This window comes from Pleurodeles waltl, chromosome 12 (assembly GCF_031143425.1).
Source record: "Pleurodeles waltl isolate 20211129_DDA chromosome 12, aPleWal1.hap1.20221129, whole genome shotgun sequence".
Classification (NCBI taxonomy): Eukaryota; Metazoa; Chordata; class Amphibia; order Caudata; family Salamandridae; genus Pleurodeles; species Pleurodeles waltl.
The window spans coordinates 232,224,522-232,248,142 of NC_090451.1; the positions used below are offsets into that span (position 1 = coordinate 232,224,522).

Sequence of the window (23,621 nt, forward strand, 5' to 3'; positions counted from 1 at the left end):
GGTGAGCCACTGAGTCTTCGGGCGGCTGCTGGAGACCGGCAGGGGGGAGTGAATTGTGTGACCGAGGAGCCCTGTGGATACGCGGGGCAGCGCCCGGGGTTCTACCCCAATCACCCATGAGGTTGCCTTGCCTCCAATGCACCCTGTGGCTTAACTGTTGCCCCCCACCCCGCGCCCCGAACCCTTTGCCCCGGGATGCACCTCAGCCAGGGTCCCTGCGAAAAGCTGTTTGATTTCATAAACACACTTGTTTTGTTCTGTCCCTTGCTGTCCAAACCATGCATCGCCCTTTATCCGCAATCGCTCCTATGAAAGGTTGCCAGCATGTGTGAATAACCTGTTTAATCGTTTTTTCTTCAGTCTTTTTAAATGTAAAACTCGTGTTGGTGTCGTCTTATCTATATACGTATAAAAAGCGCATTTTTAGGTTGTTTGTAAATGTACATTTGTGGAAGAAATGGAAATCAACAAAACTCTGCGATTTCTTGCACAGCTAACTGCCAAGGGGGTAACTGATTATTTTTCAACAAGTAAACAGACTCTTTATTAGACCGAACATGTCCTACTTTTAACTACTGACATTTTATCTGTGGTAATTTTATTATACGCTTTCCAAATTGGAAAATTGTGTTCCATGACGAGAACGAGTTTTTAAAGGGACCGTCATCTTCATCACACGTTGGACTTGATCAGGCAAGCAGAGAGTGTAGCTGAAAGGGACATTTAAAGGAAGGGGCATTTAGTTTCGCTTTCGAGGAGCTAATCTTCGCCATCTACACTCTCGCCGTGCGCAGGGTATGCCTTGTTATTGTTCTTTTCATAGCATGAACTGTTGACATTGTTTCACTCGTGCCCCAGTGTGGCTTGTGGGCTTGTGCGCGGTTCTACCGATGAGGGCACAAGCTTTGAATATGCTCCCGTGTCCATAAAGGCATGAACACAAAGAAAGGCTACAAACCGTGATCTACACATCTAATCTGTCAAGCCTGTAACTGACTGTGGTGCACTAAACAAATCTGCTGAGGTCCAGAGCTCCGAGGGGGTCAGTAATGCGCCCCGCCCGGTCCCGCTTCCATTGCTTTGCTTTCCCTTGTTAGTAACTTGTACGTGCGCCCTGGGATCGCCTGAGTGATGCCAGGCTGGGCATCAGGCCTTGCCGAAGGTTGTACGCTCTGCCTTCGCTAGTTGGAAGTCACGTGACTGGCTAGGTGCGTGAGGCGACCCTATGTTTCTGCATGTATGTATGCGCATCATGGATTGTGCAACGAGATACTGCGTGTAAGCCACATTTGGCAATACTTGTATCTTTAGTCATGGCGGTCAGACGGTGGTGTGCCGGCCCGACTACACTCTGCATCTGATAGGACAATCCATGGTTCTGGCTGCGTGATAGCAATGTGTCTTACAGTGTTTATTTCGGAGTCTTTTTATTTGACTGCACTTCTGGATGCGCGCGCATGTGTGTGTGACATTTAACCTCTAGGCCTCTATCCCGTGGGACTACAGATACTGCTAGCTGTGTGTGTGTGCCTAAGCTTTACTTGTGGGGAATGGTGTCTTTACCCAGCCACATGCCTGTTCTCTCGTAGAGGCCTGGGGTACAGGCACCCTCGGCTCCCTCTTTTCGTAAGCAGTGAGAGCCTTCGATGTCTGTGGCAGCAGACCGGGCAGCGAGGGAATGACGGGGTACCCACGCGTGTGGGCCGCTCTGACAGGGGGTGCTGAAGAAGCAGCCTGCAACGGAGGGCGGTGTGGCCACTTTACTGCCGGCAACAGACAGCCCCTGAACCTTGACCGGGCCGAGCGCGCCCTGTTGTGGGGACTGGCCTCGGAGAGCAAAAGGGTCGCTGAGCGGAACCGGCACAAAGACGGCTATATTCAAAGTCTGAAAAATGGAAGGGGCAACGCTCCTCTCCCCTTGTGGGCATTTCACCACGGAAGACAGCACTGCGCCTGTATATGCAAACGGTGCCAGCCGTGTTTTGCTGTCAATCCACTCCAAGTCAGATGCCCCTGTTGTTATTAGTAGTGTGTTTTTTAACTCGTGTGCTCCTTGTGAATTCCGCCCTCCGCGCAAGCACAACTGTCCGATCACTGGCACAGATCTTCACAGATGTCTGTTACTGTCTGTAGCCGCAAGTACGACCCCGCCGTACAACGACCCCATTGTTTGCCTTCCTCCGGCAATACACGTAATACTGACCCCTTTCCACTTCTGCTTTTAGCATCATTCCATGCCAGACTTTACTGATGGGGCGGTGCCGATTTTGTCGTACATTTTTTAAAATTAAGGGACTCTGAGTAACCTGCTTGAGTTCTGGTTAATAATCCCATATTCTTTAGACGCGAGGCCAGGAAAATCACCACCAGTTTTTTTTTAATATACGTATATTTGGGTGTGTGGGTATATATGCCACACTGAATTTTATAATTGTATGTATCTATATTTACACGTGTAATATTTATTTATGAATATATACTTACAAGTTTAGAGATACACACATCACGTGTGTGTATGTATGTATGTATATATAATACACCAGTTCATCCAAATAAAACTCGTGTCTCTCACCTAAGTATCTAATGGGTTAATGCCTCTATCGGCGTAGCTGTACCTATATGATGTATATGTAATATAGTAATTGTAGTTCTGTGCATGATGTAGTTATCTCTATTTACATGTAGGCGCTATTGCTTGCGTTTGTGATGCGAATACATACGTTTGAAAAACTACCCGTGTGTATAATGTCAGTGTGGGCATTTGTTTAAGCTGAATATAAAAACGCTTCTTTGTAAACCTGTATATATATATATATATGTGTGTGTGGCATGTAGAGTGTGTCACGTTTGTATTTTTTTTGTACTTTTTGTGCTTTTCTCTTGCCTCGCTGCTACAAATTGAAGGCTTTCGCTCAGGTATGCTCTTCAAAGCCCTGCTAAAACAAAACCGGAGAGGGAGGCGGCAGGGCGCAAATCCTTCTATTCAGTCCAGGCAAATTCAAGCTGAGGTGAGATCCGATTACAAAGCGCCTCTCTGAATGCGCTGCCCTTCGCCCAGGACCAGTTAGACTAGTTGCAGCAGCTTGACAAAAAGAAGGCATTTTAAATGGCAATTTGTAAGCACGAGAGGGGGAGAGACAAGTATATTTTTAAACCGCTTTCCTCCCCTTTTAAAGTGGCAGAGGATGGAGATTCCTTCCCTCCCCTCAAGTTATGCCTCTATTTTTCGCCGTCTTTGTGGTTGTTTTGTAAGCGGTGCTTTATGTTTTGGAATGGTGGGAAGACTGCCGCTGGGCAAAGTGTATTTTCAGTTTCTTCTTTAGTTTTATCTTCGCCTGAGACCGGGAGGTGTGCTGTGGCTCCTGCGTTTGCCCAATATGTAGTCTTTTGTTAATCTCTGATCAATGCAGCGGTTAGAAAGTTATGGTCTACGGGCCTATAAAGACGTCGTCTGTGGCTGGAGAGGGTGCTGCTCTGCTTGCCAAGTAATCAGTTCCCCATCATTGCTATTTTTTCGGCGGCTCTGGCATTTTGGAGAAATAAAGCAACGTCCCGAGTAGGAAAGTTGGCCCTTAGAAGCCTATAACTGTCAGATTGGTCTCTAGAGGTCATCTGGGTGCCTTCTTTCTGTACAGTGGTTTTCCCGTGCTCCCCATCCCTCCAGCATTCGGTGGATTTGGAACTCCCACCACCAGCCGATTTCAGTGTTTTACATCGTCAGAGATGAGAAAGAGGCTGCAGGTCAACACTACCCACCAGCTGCCTTTCAGTAGGCCCCTCTCATTGGCACGTGCCAAGAGGCACACTACGGCCCTGCTTCTTGTGCCCCCACTGTCACCCAGCATTTTGGACTTCTGCCATTATGTACTGAGATTGTTTCAAAGCACCCATCCTAACACATTCGAGACAGACATAGAGTACAAGCCTAGGGATCTGAGGAAATGCTGGCAGCATGCACAAAGCCATATTTTGCACGTGCATCTACAGTGAAATGTACCTATGACCTGTATTAAGAAATCTATCATTTTTTATGACTGTTAACAAAAGTGATTGTGTGTGGAGGCCGTGTGATTCCGAGGAATAGTGGCAACGGGAGACCGGCGGCAGAGCTGTTTCATAAAGGCCGCTTGCACACCGATATTGCATGACTAGGTCACAGCAGACTTCTTGATGCAGCGCATTCTTGGATATTACATGTAAAATAGATATTTCCCTTTTTGTGGGCTAACTAGTGATTTACCAGAAGGTTGTAGGGATTGTAAATGATGGGTTTTGATTACAATGGATTTTTTAATAATAGAATCCAAATTTGAACTAATAGTGTTTTGTTTCACTTATACCAATGATTTGAAAAACATAATTCATTGCAATGGTGTTGTCACCAGAAATTAACACATTTTTGAGAAACATAGTAAAAATATCGAAAAAAAATACACACGTGCTGTCTTAATTATCCCACGGGTGCTTTTACCGTGGAGTTTCTGCTTATATTTACGGATTGTTAACTTATCAATTATCATGTCACTAGTACAACTGGAGTTTATTCAAATGCTGCCTGGCTCCTACCGAAACGCTGAAAGGCACAGTAGCAAGTGACAACACTTTGTAAATCTCTACGAGTGTAGTCAGTTTACTCAACTTTTCTACGGGGTCTTAATGAGTGTTAGAGGCATAGACCCAGGGGTGTGTGAAACAGAAAGAGTCCTCACAGCTATTAGCGTGGAGCGAGCAGTGTGTGGTGGGCACAGAAGCATTGATGCCGCCAGCCTTCTTTGGGGAGTGACGCACGTCTGAGATGCTCGTGGCTCTCTCTGGTAGGTAACACGCTGTATAGTGCAGATGGAATTCTTTGTTAGATGGGATTGCTGAGCGATGCAGCAGCCTTCACTGGTGGGTCGCTGGGGGCAGAAATGCTCCCGGTCTTCCGTCTTAAAGATGCAAATGGTGAAAGATTGGGGTAAGGGTGCAGGCTCTCCTCTGTGCTGTCACTTCGAGATGCCGGTGGACTTCTCTGGTAGATGGCCGATTTAGAGATACTAATGGTCTTTTGTGGCGGCCAGCATGGGTTAGAGATGGAGGCAGCGTCCTCTGGTGGTGACCGTGTTAATTTCCATGACGACAAGCCGGGGGTTGGGAGCTACGGGTACAGATAGAGGGGACAAGGCGCTGGAAGCAGTGCAGACGGACAGGGCCTTCCTCGAGGTATTCTGCAGGGCTACAGAGGCGAGCTATGTGACGTGTGTAATCTGGCTTTCTAGCTACGTCACTTCAGACAGCCTTACGTCAGTCCTACCTCTGTTCATTATGGTGATATTCAATCAGCCCCGCATCTTGCACTTTAGCTTAGACTACACAGCAAGTGGATTATAACACTATGAACAATAAGGATGCCGTAAATCCGGTTTACATTCAATTTACCCAAGACCCACCTCACGACTGTTGTTAGTAGGGCCTTTTCTGTGGCTGCAGCCAGCCTCTGGAATACTCTGCCCTTTTCTGCCCGGTCTCAGACGAACCTGATGACATTTAGTAAAAAGTTACAAACCTGGTACTTTTGCACAATTATTTAAGTAATGCTTTGAAGCTGCTGTTTTTTGTGTACATTTGTGTAGTCATTAGGCCCTGTCCAGCGCAAAGAAACCCTATTTCGGTGACTGCTACTCTCCACACAACGTAAAAATAAACACGCTGTCACATCCCAATGGGTGGCTTCTGAAGGGGTGTGTGTGTATGTAGTATCCCATTATTTAGGCACCAGAGTCAATTCGGTATATATTTACCTGTTTAAGTGGACACATTTATTATTGTATATTTTTCTCTCTTTAATGCTGAGATAAATACTTGTGCTTCACGCTTCTATGAATCATGGGTGTAGTGTGCACGTTAACAAGCCTTCTAAATAAGATCAACTAAATACACACGGTGGCGCCTGGCACGCTACAGCTGGGGAGAGTCTGTGTTTTGGGGGGCCAGGCTGCACTATATTACATTTAACAATTGCAGCCCAGGGTGCCTTCCGGTGCCAGCAGACCAGTATTGGGATGGCGGGCCTGTTGGCCTCTCAGCCCTTTGTGCCTGTGTTTTATTTATTTTATGTACCCAAAACCTAAGCAGCAATATAAAAAAAAAAATCAACATTAGAAGCGCGCTGCATTGCTGTCATCAGTGAGTAGGCTGGGCCCTTTTATTAAGTGAAACAGAAAGCCTAGATTTATATTATAGACACCAATAAATATGAAGTGTTCGTCAGGGGCATGGGGCCGCAATGAAATCATTCTGACTACTATCACCCCTTCCTTCCTTAGGGCTTCACCACCATATCACACATGCTCCTAGCAGACCTCTGTGCCACAGTTTGCTTGGGTGTTTGGTTCTCACTGGAGGAAAGGTCATCTTGCGGAATCCAGGTGTGTGCATGATAAGTAATTTGGGAGGTTCTCTTCTGAGGCTAGTGTTTAGCCAGTTTCAAGTATACAACTCAGCAGACTGTCTGTCCTGCACAAACAAGTCACATTGCCCTTGGCTTGATTGCAAGACCCTCTTAATAGGCTCTGAGTTAGATGGAGAAGCTGCATGGTTCTCATTGTGGGAGAACGTGCTTGACCTATCTGGAGCATAGCTGTAATCTGGTTTTGCTTGGGTGGAATGGCCTTTGTTTCCTCGTTAGGAGTTTAATTTAGATCAAACATGCTGTACATCTACATGTTTGGCCTAGATGTACGATCCTTAGGTAAGGGTGGTCCGTCGCAGGATACTAGACAATACTAGAGTCTCCTGGTGTAATTATCATCCTACCTTTTTTCTGGTTGTAGGTTTCACCTTTACTTTCCACCTCCTATGCTCCATCTGCACATGAAAGCTTTCCAAAGTTCATGTATAATATGTTTTTGCGTTACCTCTGCAATCAGATGGAGCAACTTCTGGGCACCTCCTTGCGCACATTCTTTCAACATAGGCAGGTAATTCCTCTTCCTCGTTTGTCCTATTCAAAGTGTTGCCTTAAAAAATATCTCTAATATTCAACTCTGCCTACCTCCTCCAACCAACCTTTTTCAGATTATGGGGCCCAAGCAGCACACAACAAAGACAAAAACAGAACTGAGAACGAATTCTGTGGTAAGAGGTAAACCTCAAGGGCCACATTTATTAACAAGAATATATTTTACACATGAAAAACTTAAACACTACCAAACATTAAATTAACCAAAAAACAAGTTACAATTCATGACAAATATTAATGTCCCCATACAGATTACACTAAACATAATAACTGTAATCCTGCTGCACAGTTTTTGTGAGCTCATGGTCTGATTTCTCTCAAGGTCCTCTCAGCATCCACAGAAACCAAATCAAAGCCCTCACCATTACATGATATGAAGGTCTACCAAAAATTCTGGTGATTCAGTTTCCTCTAAAACAGGAAGACAGACCAGCTCAGATGGGACATTGTCAAACTGTGAAGCTTGGAGCTTGGTAAGGACAAGCACAGTTGCGAAGAGAGGGCTGAAGCAAGCAGGTAAACTGGAGAGTAGGAGGGAATCGTGTGCTGAGACAGCTGCACAACAGTGGCAAAAAGAGGCCACCCGCCTCTTGGACCCCTCCTCCTTTTAAAGGTGGGTGTGTGGATGGGCCCGCCCATGCACTGGAAGGGGAACATAAGGGGGGCTGCGTCCCATGATCAAAAAGAGCCGCCACAACCCAGGTAGTCATTGTAGGCTGTTCTCCATGCCACCACTGGCCTCCTTTTACATCCTCTCCCCCATGTGGAGTGGGCATTTTAGAATTTGTTTTCACTGTTAAGAAGGGAAATGGGTAACGCTGAATAAAATGCAGGATGGAAAAACAAATGGCTGACCATGTGGGATTGCCATTCCTTGTGTGTCACACAGGGGTAACTCTAGCCAGAAGCTCTTACCTATGGAGCCCCTGGAGTGGAGCATCCCTCATCTACCAATTAAACAGTAGTCTAATAACCCTGGTGCTTAATAACATATATTAAAAAGTAGGGGTGCTAAAAAGTACCTAGTTTAAAGTGCCAAAACATCATGTGACGGTCCTTCTGCCACCATGTACTCTTGACAGGACCTAAACTTTAACGCACATTGATCACACAAATAGTCCACCACACAGTTCTATTCCTAAATGAGGGCAGAGTCCTGGTCAAGGAGTGAAGTACACAACTGGAAATGTTTTAGTTCTTTTTTTATTCAGTCTAATAATAAATGTGTTATTTGTTACACCACCCAGTAGTGCCTAATGTGGGTGCGTTTTGGTTAGGCAAGGTGGTAGACAAGTGTGTCACAAAAGCCTTTGGTTTCATAGCTTCTCACTCACATTCTTCATTTAATCATGCATAAGAGGTAACTGCAGAGAGGTTCTGACAACATGACTAACCAAGGGTCTGAGTAGTTTATAAATGTTACCAGAAAACACACCATAAACAGACTATGTAAGGCAAGCAACTGTATCCGAAAAAATAGCAGTGGTTGTAATTTACACTATAAATTAGGGAACAGTTTATTTTTGTCCAGTAATACCATGGAAGGGATGTTAATAAATACAACGTCAAAGACTGCGTGATTTGTAAACGCATTGTCAGACTATTGTACAATAGCTGACATCGTGTGTTTAAAAACAATATTAAGCTTTCGATTAGTTACAAAATCATAAATCATGGTAAACTTGTCATCCCCTTGAATTGCGGGTCTTTAAACCACTACAGTGTGTGGGGTGACAGCCAAATGTGTGCATGCGTACCACTTACATCTGCAAAATATATAATTTACTGTCTGTGCATTCCCCTCTCTCGGCGCCTGCCATCCCCTCCGTTGCAGAGGGCTGCCTTTTCAAGAAGTGGGCCCATCTCCTTCTCGTTCAATCTCCCCGATTTCGCCAGCTTTCCGCCGCTTGCCACTGGAGAACGGTTCACATGACCTATCCGGTGAAATAAACATCTCTGCTGTTGGGTCGGTCCTAAAATAGCTAGCCAGGTTAGGGATCCGGGTGCCTTGCAAACGCAGGGGCTTGGATGGCTGCCTCTGGGGCTCCCAGCACTGGCTCCGTTCCTGCCGGCGATGTCCTCACCTAGAACCACCTCCTTCTGTATTTTGGGGTGCTAGGGAGCGGGAGGGGGGAGGATGGTGGCAGGGGTGGGGGTCGGCGGCGGGCATATACTTCACGTGTTTACCATCGCTGGCGGTGTTTGCTTGTGCTCTACTTTCTCCATACTTAACTAGTGCTCATTCAAAATTAGTACGTAGATATTTTTAGTTTTTAATACTCAACTATGAATGGTATCCTTTGCCTATTGTCTAGAAAAAAAGATCAAATCGGCGTTTATCAGACCTCGGAATTGGAGCTACAAGATCGTCTGCCTTATTAGCGCGATATCTCCAGGAGTTGTCTGTCTTTCTGGGCATAGACACTGAAACAAATTCTGTGCACGCATGAATATGTTTTACTACATAATACACATCACATATCTTTAATAATTGCCACCACGGTCTTCTAGCAAACGCGATGAAGGTTACAACATGTTTGTGTTATTGGTGACCAAGATGTAAAGCTGTCCCCAGCTAGCGAGGCATGGGGTGTCGTCTTTCTTTCCGCCCTACAAAATATGGTGAGGATCCGGCCACAGTGGGGCTCCCGGAGGTTGGTGTAGTCATTGTATTCCTTCGGTACAGCCCTCTGCGCGGTCGGGCGCTGCCTCCAGCAATTGGGGGTGTGCCCCGACTGCAATGGAAACACTCGGGTGCAGATGGACGCGCCTTCTTCCGCGGCCGGGTGGTCGGGGTGCAAGGATAACGTGCTGTGATGTCCTCCATTCTTTGTACAACTCAATGTGACGAAGACACGAATCATCGATATATCGACAGCGCGTTGTGGGGAAAGCAGTGCGGGGCATTTTTTTTTATCCTGTGTTAAGGCAGCAAATGTATGTTTATAAATAAGTGTGCTCCTCTTGTATAGATCTGTTCCGCTCTGTTTTCTATTTGTGGTAAATCGATAGAAATTGTCCGATTGTATAAAAGGATGAAGTTGTTTGGCGTCGTCTAAGAGTCCGGCTTCTTCACGGCTTGGAAAGGGTGAAAAATTGACTTGTTGTTGCCACTTTTTTCCCTTCTTGATCTGGAAAACCTCTGCTAACCTTCTCCCTCTCCCGGCTGCCAGTCTTTTGTTCCCTGAGAATGGAGCTAAAGCGCTTTTCTCCCATACCAAAGGCAACTAGGGGAACCCCTCACGCACTGGACTGTGGTGGGCTTCACATCTTTCATTGTACGCTCAAACCAGCAAACCATCACCGACAGGAGGATATGAATCTGTCCATGGAAAGACACAAATGTGTGTTTAGTAAGATATTATTGAGTACAAAGACTGATGTTCCCGGTTTTCCTTGCAGGTTTCGGTTGTTAGAAAACATTGGTCGAAGCCATTTATGGCATTGCATATTCTAGTAAATCGGCAGTAGTTTATATTTTCAAACAGAAAGCTCTAAAACTGTTTTATTTATAATCTTGCCTTGGTTCTTAAATTAATTTATTGACATTCTTAAAAATATATGATTACGACTAATTGTACGCTTACTATATGGGTACCGTTTTAAAGAGGTGTACATTCATACAGGCGCCATCAATTCCAAAGAGGTGTGTATTTTTACCGGCGGCATTCATTTGTTTTCATTTCCTTCCCTCGACAACCTTGCTGCTTCTAGAATTTGTTTAGCAGGAGGCTGATGTGGAATATGATTTCCCCACTTCCAAAAATATTTGGAAATTAGATATACTCCGGTACCATTCCCACATGGTTTTTGAAGGAAAATAGCTTCCTTTTTTTGTCAACATATTACCATTTTGTATTTCTGCTCTGTATTTTTTCTTACATTTGAATAGTGGCATGGTGCAGTCTTCAGGCTTATGTCCACAATAATGTACATTTTTTGATACTGCCACTGACGTTTGCCTCATTGTGTTTCATGTAGCAAAATATTCATCCTTAGAAAAAAATCAAGTATCAGCTTCTCAGATTATTCCTGCATGAACCTGTGCACTACAAAACATAATTTTACATTGTTTATGTATGCTCAACGCTGCTTTTTGAAGCAATGGGTAATAGTGCAAATGGCCACTTAAGTGCAGATATGTTTACTTACTGGTGTCCCATGTGTAGTAGCATTTTCACAATTTTCTTCTGACGTATGTATGATCGAATATCCTAACTGCTGAAAAATTAAGAGCCGAGTATCGTCTCTTTTCCATTCAGTAGCCACCTCTTACCAAATTAAGTTCAGAATAGTTTTTCTGAGAGGGTTCATGTCAAAACCAATTGCAAAATTGTTGCTCTGATTTCCCAGTTACACACTGCATACAGCTGGAGCTTTTCTAGGTGTTCGTGGGGGAAAAATACTACCCTATGTGAACAGGTCAGGGCGCCCCTGCCATCGTGAACCAAGTGGCCCTGCCTTCTGTAAGTCAAAGTGGGTTGACTAGGATGGATATGTCAAGACGGCCTTCGCTAGGCTTTGCTGCCATCGTTCAGAACAGAGGCATAGCCTGGACTGGCTGCTAATTGGCTAGAGGAATAGCCAGGCCTGGCAACTAATAGGCTAAATCTATTGATTATAAAAAAAAAAAAGAGATTGTTAAGCCTGCCTGCACCTGCAAAAAAAACCTCTCCTAAACGCAGAGTGGCCTAAAGCGCTGGTGGAATAGATGATGGCCAGGGGTATTGCCAGAGCTTTCTGATGCATGCAAAATATCTGTTGGTTGGAGAAAGGCATAATCAGGCATGTTTGTCCATCCAGTGGCTGCTGTCAGTTGAACGGTCATTGAATTGTCAATTAACACCTGACCGTTGGTGGCCTGCATACTGAGCTAAGAGGGTGAACAGAGTATTACTACTCCATTTTGGTCTGACTTGCTTTTGGCTGGCCTGTCTGATTGTCTTCCACTTTCCCTGCCTACAAACCCTTCATGGCTTTGACCCAAAAGCGTGTTAATTTTTTCCCCCTGTCGTGAGCGAGATCCTTAGAGTGCAGAGCCCAGCTGTTGTCAAATTCCCATTAATTGCTGTGTCCAGAAATGTTTTTTTTTGTCTACGTTATGTCTAGCTGGGAACGGAAGCAGTCACCTCTAGTTCTATGCAGGGGAGGGAGGCGCTGGTTGCATAGCAACCACCGCAGCAGTGGAATGGGGAGGGGGTAAAGAGAGTGTATGTATACAAGAAATGTCAATTTCTGCCGCCATATGCACAATGACAACTCTTGGATGAACAACTTCTTTCTAGAGGAGCCAAGTGCCATGTCTCACACACTTCTTCTCCCATGGCTGGTTAATATATGGTGCCCAAAACATGGCTGTAGCTAGTGCAGAATCCTTCAGCCATATTTACGGGCTTCCACAGCACCCTACCCACACCTCTGTCTCTAATTACGTGCAACTCCTGTAAAGCTTATGTAGACAAAGGTTGATAAGTTATCATAAAGGGGGGGGGGTGGCTTGTCATTAAGTGCTATCATAGCATTCTCTGGAGGTCCTTCAACGTAAGGAAAAAGGGGCATATTCTGAGCCACAAAGACACTGTTGAGAGGTCCAAGTAATTCAAAAGATTCAACATGCCGCATGCTGAAGTCCGGGGCCTGAAAGAGCCAGGCGGTCTTCAGAAGGTCCCATAGCAGCTCAGAGTTCAGTCCGGTGTTCAGGGTCTTGCTGAAATCGGGCAGATAGTAGGTCCTGAAATTGAACTTTGCCTTGCGGTTCCGGGCCAAATCTGGTGATCCAGGTTGTGTGGCTCTTTCCTTGTCCGTTCTCCCTAGACTGAATTGAGGTAGGCCTTGGAGCTTCACCCAAGGCCCAGGATGTTAATTTGTGTATGTCTGATGTTTTCCTAGTTCTGAAGTATACTTGGCAACTTCTGGTTTTAATATTTTGTATCCTTCTATGTCTTGCTGAGCTGTGTGGCTGCCACTGTAGAAGCTCCCTCCTCCACTCCCTACACTTATTAAATCTTAAACTCAGCTAGTGTTCCTGGTTTGGTTCTTGGAGTGTTGCAAGCAAATGATCTATGATTAATGTAACAATGTTTCTGTGCCCCAGGGAAGGTGTACCAACTCTCAACCCGGGGCATTCAACCGGAAGCCTAGAGCACCAATTTTAAATTCTTGTTTGCTTGCTTTTCATTGCATAGGATTTGTATACTTTGTAGTGGTTGTTTTTCAACCGACTCTTTGCACAAGTCCTAATTTACTCCCCAGGGAGAGCAGCATCGAAAGATCTCTGTTTTAAAAAACTACTACACATTTATCAACTAGCAGACTCCCTGCTTGGTGTGTGCTTCCATTTACAATGGGCAGATATTAACTTAGATTATTTGAGTCTGTGCAATGAGCGCCTGGTCCCTGCTCCATTTCAAATGGACATACAGTGGTTGTGTTGAGATACATTATAAGCCAGTACACCCATGCTTGGCCTCTGCATCTTTTATGTTGAAGGAAGGTAAAATGTTCTAAGTCCAAGACTGTGAGGGAGGTCTCTGCTTCATATTTAAGAACTGAGTTACACTGATATATCCTGGCATCCTGTTTAAGGTCTGCAGACTTCATACGTTACTTCTAGCATTTAGGGCTTTACTCTTAGCAGTATAGTGGAGCTTCCTCCCCCTAGTGTAATGGTGTATGGCATCAACCTTGCCCACTCTGCCAAAAAGCAATATCTTGTAGTTAATCCTATATTGTATTGTAACGATTACATAGCACTTTCTACTCATGTGGGCCGCTGAAGCGTTTGTGGACATGGTTAGTGTGTTACATAGTGTTGAGTATCTTGGTTTGCTCTGTTTTGATCTTATGTTGGATTTTTTTCCATGTCAGAAGTGATGACCATCAATGCACAGTTACCATGTTATGGGACATAGGCTCTCATTACAACATGAGCGGTATATATCGCCTACCGCCGTGGCGACGGCCGCCAAGAGACCGTCGCCGTGGCTACCAGCCAGCCACCAAATTACGACCATAGCTGTAATTCGGCCACAGGGTTGGCGGAAATCAGGCTGCGGCCATGGCGGCGGATGGCGGTAAGGTGGCGCTGCTGCCAGCAGCAGCACCATGCCAGTGGACCACCGCAGACCGTACCATGACACATGATATGGTGTGGTTGTGTTCTGCTGGCAGGAGCGCTCTGTCCCGTGTCCTGCTGGAGGACCCCCTGCAATCAGGTAAGTCGGGTGCTCCGAAAGGGGGGGGGGGGTCTTGTGTGTGTGTGTATGTCTGTGCATGTATGCAGGTGTGAGATGCATGTTGTCCGTGTGTGCGTGTATGGATGTGTGAGTGCGTGTATGTTGTGTGCATGCGTGTGTGCATGTATGTACGTCGTCAGTGGATGTGTGTGTGAATGGATGTATGCATGCATGGATGAATGTGGGTATGAGTGTTTTATATGCATGTATCTGATGGTGTGTGTATGTCGTGGGGGGTCTGGAGTGGAGAGAGGGTGTGGGGGGAAACTGGGGGAGGGGGGTGGGGAAGACCCCTATCAGTGACTGGGAATTCCTTCCCTGTCACTGATAGTGCCTACTGCCATGGTTTTCGTGGCCTTAAGATTGCCACGAAAACCATGGCGGTAGGAGGGGTCATAATCCCGCGGGGGCTAGTGACGGCCGCCTGGCTGGAAACTGCAGTCTCCAGCCTGGCGGTCGTTACCGCCACGGCCGACGGTGTGGTACATTGGCGGTATGGCATGGGCCAAACCGCCAATGTCATATTATGGGGAAAAGTACCGCCAGCCTGTTGGCAGTACTTTTCTCCATTTTACCACCATCTGCCAGGGTTGTAATGAGGGCCATAGTGATTAACAGTGTGATGGATAAAGGACTATGAGAGATAGGGATGCAGTTTATGGTTTTGAGTGGGCAGTTTTGAACAGCTCTGCAGGTCTTTTTAGCGTATTTCATATGATCATAATCCACTAGGGTGGTTACCACACTGGGTTGTCTATTCTGAGATTTTTCGTTTAAAGTTTATTGTCCTGAGCAGGCATAGGTAGAAAGAGAGATGGTGGTGAGATTTGTTGGGATGAACTTTACTATCATCCCCTGTATCATTGGCATTGTGAAGTGTCAAGAAATGGTGACAGTTTGTATTTAGTTGGGACCCACAGTGTTGGACTAAATTAGAGTCCTCCACTGGGAGAGGTATGTGGCAGATCACATCAGTTACTCCATTTCAGTTCAGTTGGTGTTAGGTGGTTTATTGCTAAGGAGTGGTACAATACTACATGATAGGCATCACCCGTAGGGGTTCTGTCTTATGCGAGTATAAGAGGTTCAACCAGCTTAAGGGAGTTATTATGGAGCTTGTTGGTACCACCATTTGCTGTCCGGCCACAGAGTGTGTTACGGTGTTAGAGCGGGCTAGGAGACCTAAATATACATTTACATTACTATATAGTAGATAGCCTAGGCATAGATTGGCGATTCATAACTTACTTAGACATACATAGTTGTGTGCTGGGTAGGCCGTTCCACATTTGTAAATTGTAGATTGTACTTGAAGGAACAATTAATATTCTGAATTCTGTCTGAAGGTCATGGGATTATGTAGTTACCTTGAAATTACCCATGTTTTCACCTATCTTCTGAACTGTAAATCCTCCTGAATGCTTTGAATCTTGTCTCAAAGTGAATTTCAGAGCTTGGTGGCTCATACTGAGAAAGAAGAACCTCCTATGGATTTCTTTTGGTTAGGTGGTATGATATGTGTGCATGCCTGAAGTGCAGTGTTGTATTTTGTTTGTATTGCTTGAATTTCACTTGTAGGTATAGTAGTCCTTTTATTAGGGAAGCTCTGTGGACGAAGCAGTGCCTTGAAAATTACTAATTTAGCTACAGGTAACCAGTAAAGACACTGCAGAATTGGAGTAATGCATTCTCTTGGATGGAGATGTAGAAGGAGTCTTATAGCAGCATTTTGGGTTAGTTGTTTTTTGCATATAGTGATAGCTGTTTTTGTGACCTTGTTGACATGCGGTATTGATGGTGGGTCTGAATTCATGGTTACCAATATATTTCTTAGCTCTAAGTCATTGGAGGGCCTAGAATTTCTTGGGCCATGTGGCAAGAGGCTGGTGTTTTTGCCACTCCCCACGTCATAATCTGTCTTTGTGCTATTGAATGTTATGGTTACTCACAATCCATACATTTTTGGTTTAAACACAGTAGTCAAGTTGTGATTCATAGTGGTCTTCTGGACCATCATTTTAAAATGATTTGTGTATCATCTGCATAGATGTAATAGGTGAGGTTGAATGACCTAAACAGGTCTGGTAAGGGGGTATTTGATGGAGCCCTGAGGGATGCCACAGTGTTAGGTGTGAAGGACTGATGTGAAAGGTTGTAAGTATACCAAGTTTTCTCTGAAGTAAGAGGCAATCCAATATAGAGTATTCTCACATATTCTGAGATGATGGCGTTTTTGTTGTAGCATGTGGTGGTGAACGGTGTCAAATGCTGCAGATAGGGCAATGAGAAGCTAGGTAGCCACTCTGTTCCTATACACTGGAAGTGTTTGGTAATCCCAGATGGATGCAAGGGCTGACTTTGCGCCTCTTTACCGGATCTGAATCTAGATTGTTAGTCTGACAAATAATTAATTTTCCTCCTTAAACATGTAAATCAAACACCGGCACTGCTTTAAATTGTGTAAACCGCTCAGTGTTTAAGTGATACATGTCTATGATTTGAGTCCACAGTTGCATCAACATCTATGACTCTTAATCCAATTAATTCCTGAGGTGAAGAGTATACAGTCTGTATATTCCGGGCTCTACTGGTCCTTTGCTTGTATCACGTAAAGACATGGGACTGTCTAAGCGGACCGAAAAACATCTGGTCAAAAACATAGACTGCCAAAATTGTAACCGTATATTAGTATCTCCCTCCAAAAATGCTAATCATGTTTTAATCCCTGAATACAGACCAATTTAGGTCCTAATATACTGTGGGACTGGCTAATTAACTATTCCAACTCTAATCCCAAAATATCCTGTGGTAAACATTTCAGACATTTTAAAAGCATGCCATGATTTCTGTAAAGAAGTAGTAATGTTAGGTCGAGATTTTGACAATTTATAAATGTAGGTATGTTTTTACAATGAGCTTTGATAAGCTGTCCATTCACTGACATGTTAAATCTGCATTTTACCATCCAAGGCGGGTAGGATTGTGTGAGATTTCCTGTCAGTGAAGGGCTTATGTGCAGTTCATTCACTGAAGTACCTGCACTTTAAGAGGTTACAAGTTCACAGGAGGCTGTTTTAGTGGAGTCAACCAACAACCAAGTCATGGGATCAAAAGAGCGCTCCCAACGTAGTCTTCTAAAGAAACTATATTGTTTTCATAGAGCCACTTAAGCGCCTAGACTTTTTGGCAAGGTCTCCCAAAAGACCCCTCAGTGTCTCCTTCCTGTTCATTCCATTTACAATGTCTTCCGCAATTGCCCAGCAGGTGGGCATCCGCCCGTACTTGGTGCCGGTTGGTAGGTGCAGATCCAAGTGGCAGCAGCCACACATGCTTCAACATCCTGTTCTGCGGGGCAGTTTATTGCTGTGGAGTGCTGTTGCTAACCAGGACTGAACATGTGAGGTGAAAACTGGGCCGATAGGGGGAGTGACAGGGCGACACACAGGTGCTGGGCTAGAGCACCAATGTGGGTTATCCAATTAACCTTCACATTGTTATTGTGATTCGTGGAGGAGCAGGGTTTTTACTCCAAGATTATGATTCGGGTAGGAGGAAGACAAGAGTTTCAAAAAGGTCATTGTAAGACCTGGGCTGGTTACAGGACAAACAAATAACTTTACATACCGACAGGTGTGGTGGGGAGCGGTCCCCAGTACTAACGTGCATAACCACTCTTCATACAGGACTGTCTTTAAATCATGTTTCCTCCATACGGGAAAGGCTTTGGTTGTATGTCTGAGGCAAGGAAGCCGGCATCTGAAAAGACCCATATTTAATAGAGTGACCCCTTAACTTTTCCTACTTACGAGAGATGTTGACCTGTGAAATCAACAGAGTGCTGAAAAAGCTGTATTCTTAACTATGAAGGCTGTAAAATATCATGGATGCATGATGTTTACCTGTTAGGGTTACATAGTGAAACAAAACAAAGAAAGTGTTTGCCACGGACAGCACAGAAGTAGCTTGAAAGGCACATACTTCATTATTACGGTGGCAGTATGCCACAGAATGGCAAGGCAGCTCACGTGTCATCCATGCCCTCTCTCCTGTTCTATATCAAAGAAGGTCCTTGTCCCAACAGCACTGGTTAAACCGCCATTGAGATCCATTCTGTTTTGTCCACTGGTAGTCTTTTTCTCCTCTTTATTTAGCGACGTCCTTTATAGCCTCTGATCATATGTCCCGGTATCGCCAAGGCCTCCAGGCAGTTTGACACTTCTACTTTGCACTTGACACCTCTCCGTCCCATCTTTTGTAGACACTACAATCAATTATTTTGGGTTAGGGGTCGTAAACCCCACAATATTTTTTCATACATAAAAATTACAGAAAAACACAACATTCCCATGATTATACGCAGTAACCCATCATATTTTACAGTTTTATTTATATGTGTTGATGCCTAACCTTAACAGAGATGTTAATACGTTAATTTTTCCTAATCATATCTAAACTGGTTCCTGCGTATCCACAAATTAGACTCTGTGTGATGTGATATGACTGTTTCCAGTGTCTTCTGCTCTGGAACCTCCCTTTCACAGTCAAAATGTACCTGGATGGATTCCCTCCTTAGGGGAGAACCTCACCCACATCCCCTCCTGGGGTACGCCTGTGCAAGGGGCCTGTCTGCCCTCTAGGATACCTACCTTGGGCACCCTCTACACCCATCATCACCACCCCCAAAGCCCCCACCCCCAAGGGCCTGTGCTAGCTTGGCACCCAGCCCTCACCTGCAGCAACCAAAATGACTGGCTTAACAGAAAAATTGTCCCAAGCCAATCACAACTGCCAAAGTTTGATGGAATTAAAATAGCCCAAAGAAAACTATCCTGCTCGTAAAAACAGCAGCAATACGATTGGCCTTCCTATATGCCCCTCTTACCTACAGCACCTACAGCAATGGCCCCCTACCAGAGATACCTAAGTACCTGGATCAGGCGAGAAACAAGCTCTCAAGCCAGTGCGGCCCCCAGCAGGAGACGACTGTGCTATTTATGCAGAGTCCACACGGCAAGCAGAGCGTGCTGTAGTCGTACACAAGAGACCTGCAGAAAGAAAAGACAAAAAAATAAAAATTTGTGGGTGAGAGGTCCCCTGGGGAGCGGGCAACGTCCTTTCTTTGAGGCAGTGAGCAGGAAACGAAGACCCGCTCATCGCTTTTCAGCCCATTTTATGGGCGGAGCTCGGCGCATCCGCAGGAGAGCAACCTCAGAAACACTCCAAGTGCTTCCAGAGCCACGCCCCCCAGCCAAGCCAGTCGCCGCCGCCTCACTGCGAAGTGGCGGCGCATCACGCTGCCAACCTCCAGCTACAGTCATGGCGCGCCTTCATGTGGGTGGCTCCCCTGAGTTTGATGAGCCCTTGCCATATGCCCTCTCTTCTATACTCATCACCCAACCTTCTGCAATCCAGTGTAATTAAATTGAGTTCCTTAGAGGTCATAGGTGGTGTGCTTGATATATATATATATATATATATATATATATATATGATCTTACCTCCATTCTTGATGTTCTCTCTTCCTTTATATGTCCAAGGAAGTCCTTTGAGATCCTAAATAGTGCGTCCTCGAGCTCCAAATCTGTCCCATCCACCAGTACTCTGTTCTCCTCTGTATCCAGGAAGGTCTTTGTTTCCCTGATTTGTGTGTGTCGGTAGCATGTCCTTGAGCTAAAATTCTGCTCTCCCCACTGGGACAGCTTCTCTTCTATGTTTAGTGAATACTTTGTTCTCATCTGTGTGGTGTTTGAAACCGAACCCGACTCTTTCTCGTTATGCTCAGACTACATGCCTCGTCCCTCCCCCTTTCTGCTGTTTGATCTGAAAACAGCAAATATTTGAGCAGTGAAAAGTTCAGGGAGCTTGTTCTGGCTAAGCAATAATGCTGTAAAGTACGTGAAAGAGTGGGTGAGCGAACACGTTCACAGGCTCAGTGAAGTGCACTGGGGGGTATGTTTGGTACATCCAGTTCGTGGGAGGGCTGCTGTTGGGAGCAAGGGGAGCCAGCCAGTGCTGTTTTACGTCACAGGCCCTGGCACTGCATGCAGTTTAGCGTGGAGTGGTGTTGCCCGGTCTAGGACTCTGGCGGCTGAGATGTTATCTTACTGAGGCTCAGTGGTTAACCTGACACTTTAGGAGCAGTAGGACGCCTTCTCATCCAGGCTTTCTCCTAGATGCAGTTCGAGGTCCTAACAGTGGCCGCGTCGCTACTGTAAAAGGGGGGTCGAGCTTGGGGTGTGTAGTGGTAGTTCAGTAACAAAGGTTGTAATGCTCCTTCATGCTTGGAAGATGGCACGAAATGAAAGGATAAAAAGAGCAGAAAGGACACTCACCGCAATAAAAGGATGGGGTAGACTGCAGTAGAAGGTACAGATGTGTCTATAACCACATCATGAGATGGAAAGGAGTGGGTCCCAAGCGTGCACCTCAAAATCCCAAACTGCTTAAACAATTGCACAATTTTTTGGAGGCTCCTCTTGCAAGAATTTAAAAAACAAAAACGTAAGCCGTAGTAGGCTTGAAAGGGTAGGGTCAAAATTATAAAAGCTGGTCTCACCACAGCCAAATAACTCAATTTGCGGATCTATACTTAATTATTGTGCCTGGTCTCAATGGAGGTCAACTTATGACTGTGTGCTAAAGTGCCAGTGCCTAGAAGGGAATCCATTGTCACTTGTAACTGCAGAACAGATCATAGAAAACTGACCTGACCAGCAAGAGCTTTAAGTATCCACTTTTCGATGAAAGAACATGGGGCCACAACATAGATCCCCATGCTAGGCTACAGGTTGTAAGCTCATACTTTTCGAAATACCATAGGGCTACCCCCGTACAAAAAGAAAATACCCTGAACATCCTGTTCGATTTGGACCACTTCTTTACTCCATAGGCCTATGCATTTTTTTCAAGAGCACATGCTTTTGACTAATGACTCACATAAAGGCTTTTGTATTCACTGAATGCCCTCGATAAAAAGTGGTGCTTACACTTACTCAGGTGCTTCCAGAAAGGAACAGCAGAAACCTCAATTCAAGCAGACTCAAGCTGTCCAGCATTATTTAAATATAAGAAAAGTTGAACTTTCTAATCTCACTGTGAAATCACTCTAATAGAACCATGCAGAATAAAGGATCAAATTCCAAATTCTATGCCCTATACTCAAACCATACTCGGTCACGTATATGTTGCAAATTTGACTATTGTGAGATTGCTTTTTATTGAGTTTGTATTTTGTCCACTGATATGGGCTGTGGATATATATATATATATATATATATATATATATATATATATATATATAATCAACAAAGTGTGAAGAAACCGCTGCACACCAGTCTTCCAGTCTTAACTACAACTTGATTGCAGTTCAGCAAACACAAACTCGTTTCGTGTTGGTGTTTGCTGGAATTCAATAAAATTGTACCTTGAAAGACTGGGGTGCAGCGGTTTCTTCGCCCTTTGAAAATACTTTGGAGGGACTGGTCTACCCCCACCACTAACTCTGACAGTGGAATGTGTTGTTGTCTCTCTAAGACCGCTTTGCACTTGAGATTATTTGACATAATTGCAACTAAAACAAATTTCATATGAAATGTAGAAGTGGTTATTAATTTTTGTTAGTTATTCCACATTTTCATGCAAAACGCTATTTTAGAGAAGATGGATGGCATCTCTATCTCTCACGCCTGTCCCCCGCCCCATACACCTCTTCCCCTCACAAGCCCCACAGAGCACAGTCAAACTGTCATGTGCAAGTTTATTTGCACTGTTATGATTACATTGCTTTTGATGAACTTTTTCCTGTTCTCTATGACTTGTAACATTTGTCAAGGTCTCTTACACTGCCTTACACTGTAATCACTAGTCTGTTCATTGGGAGAAAGTCCTATTATCTCAATGTTCCAAATTAGTTACATCTTTGGAAGGACATTAACATAAAGGATGTTTAATATTTTTTTTTCAAAAACTGAGATGGTGCTTATGTGTTGAGGTAATGGCTTATATTGTGTTCTGGTTTGCTAAAGAAATCATACTTTTGCTCACACCATGATGATTCTGCAGTTTTTCTAATTTGTTATGCAAGAAATGTGTAGAATTACCTCCCTTGATTTTGGTGGTGAGCCAAAGAATTTTTAGAAGTCTTTCCTGTGCTGTCTGATTTCTTTTGATTGTGTTGCTCATTGAGCTTTAGAAATGTTTTCTGATGTTTTACATACTCTGTATAACTTGCATCAGAGAGCCTTTATGCCACTGACTACCATTTTATTTTGAGTTTTTATAATACAACTTTATCTTCTCTATTGATCTAGAAGTCAGTTACTGAGCGTTCCCCCATTACTCAACTGACGGTTTTAATCTGCTAATTGAGGTTTGGGAAGGTGCCTTGATGCGCAGTTCTGCGGAAGAACCGTATTAAATAACATTTCTGGGTGCTTTATTTTTGAGGTGTCTGGATTTTTAGGTTACAGTTTTGCTCCCACGCTATACAGTATAACCCAGCTCAAGGGGACAGATCCAACAGCGTAATCTCTCGGTCCACATTGAGTTGGAAGTACAATGGCAAGACGTAATTTAAAGTGCAAGGCTTTCACTGGAGTTGCATTGTCAAGAGAGGACGAGATCTCAGTTACGTGAAGCAGTTACAGGGTGCAGTGAACTAAGCAATTTAACAGATGTTCTAAAGTTAAGTGAATATCCCTTCTCCTGCAAAGACAGCGAGGTTACAACTACGCTGAGAATCCCCGAGGACAGTGTTTAGGAGCTAAGTGTCGGAGGACCAGAATCCTCCCTCTGCCAAGGCAGGAACTGGCACGGTGCCTCTGCATTGTTGTCGTTCAATACCCCAGCTCGGAGGTTGTCCGCTTGGGCAGGATTTGTAGTTGTTAATAGGTCTGGCTTGTCCTTGCTTGTTTTCCACTGATTTGTGGTTCATTTATATGCAAATGTTAACAACTTGCTGCCAAGTTAATTATCTGCACTTAGTTTTCTTTCTCTGTGGCCTCCCTGCTGGTTTTGGGGTAGGGGCTCCTTTCTTGTATTCGTCCTACTCGATTACAAGGGCCACTCCCCTCCTGAAGCCCTTGCTCGGTGGAGGGGGGGGGGCAGCCTCGTGTACCGGGCGCGTGGGAGTAGGCTGCCAAATCAGCACAGCATAACCAAGCCACGTTCAAAAGAAGCCAGCTGACGGCACCCCATGGGGGGGGGGGGGGGCTCGATGTCTATAACGATACCAATTGAGCTTGATGAACTTCTGTTACTACTGTGTAAACATTGGTCCGTTGTTAACGAATGTGCCCGTGTCGTGGTAATACCTTCACTCGGCCGTGGATTTAGAGCCGGGAATACTGGATTCTGGAATTGTAGTCTCCTAAACCCTGCACCTAAAA

At 44.8% G+C, this 23,621-nt stretch overlaps 1 protein-coding gene across 2 annotated transcripts in view; it reads left to right on the forward strand.

The window, feature by feature from the left end:
- Positions 1–23,621, forward strand: part of ZFHX3 (zinc finger homeobox 3) — a 329,992-nt gene that overhangs the window by 2,469 nt on the left and 303,902 nt on the right. The gene's annotated exons all lie outside the window — the stretch shown is intronic.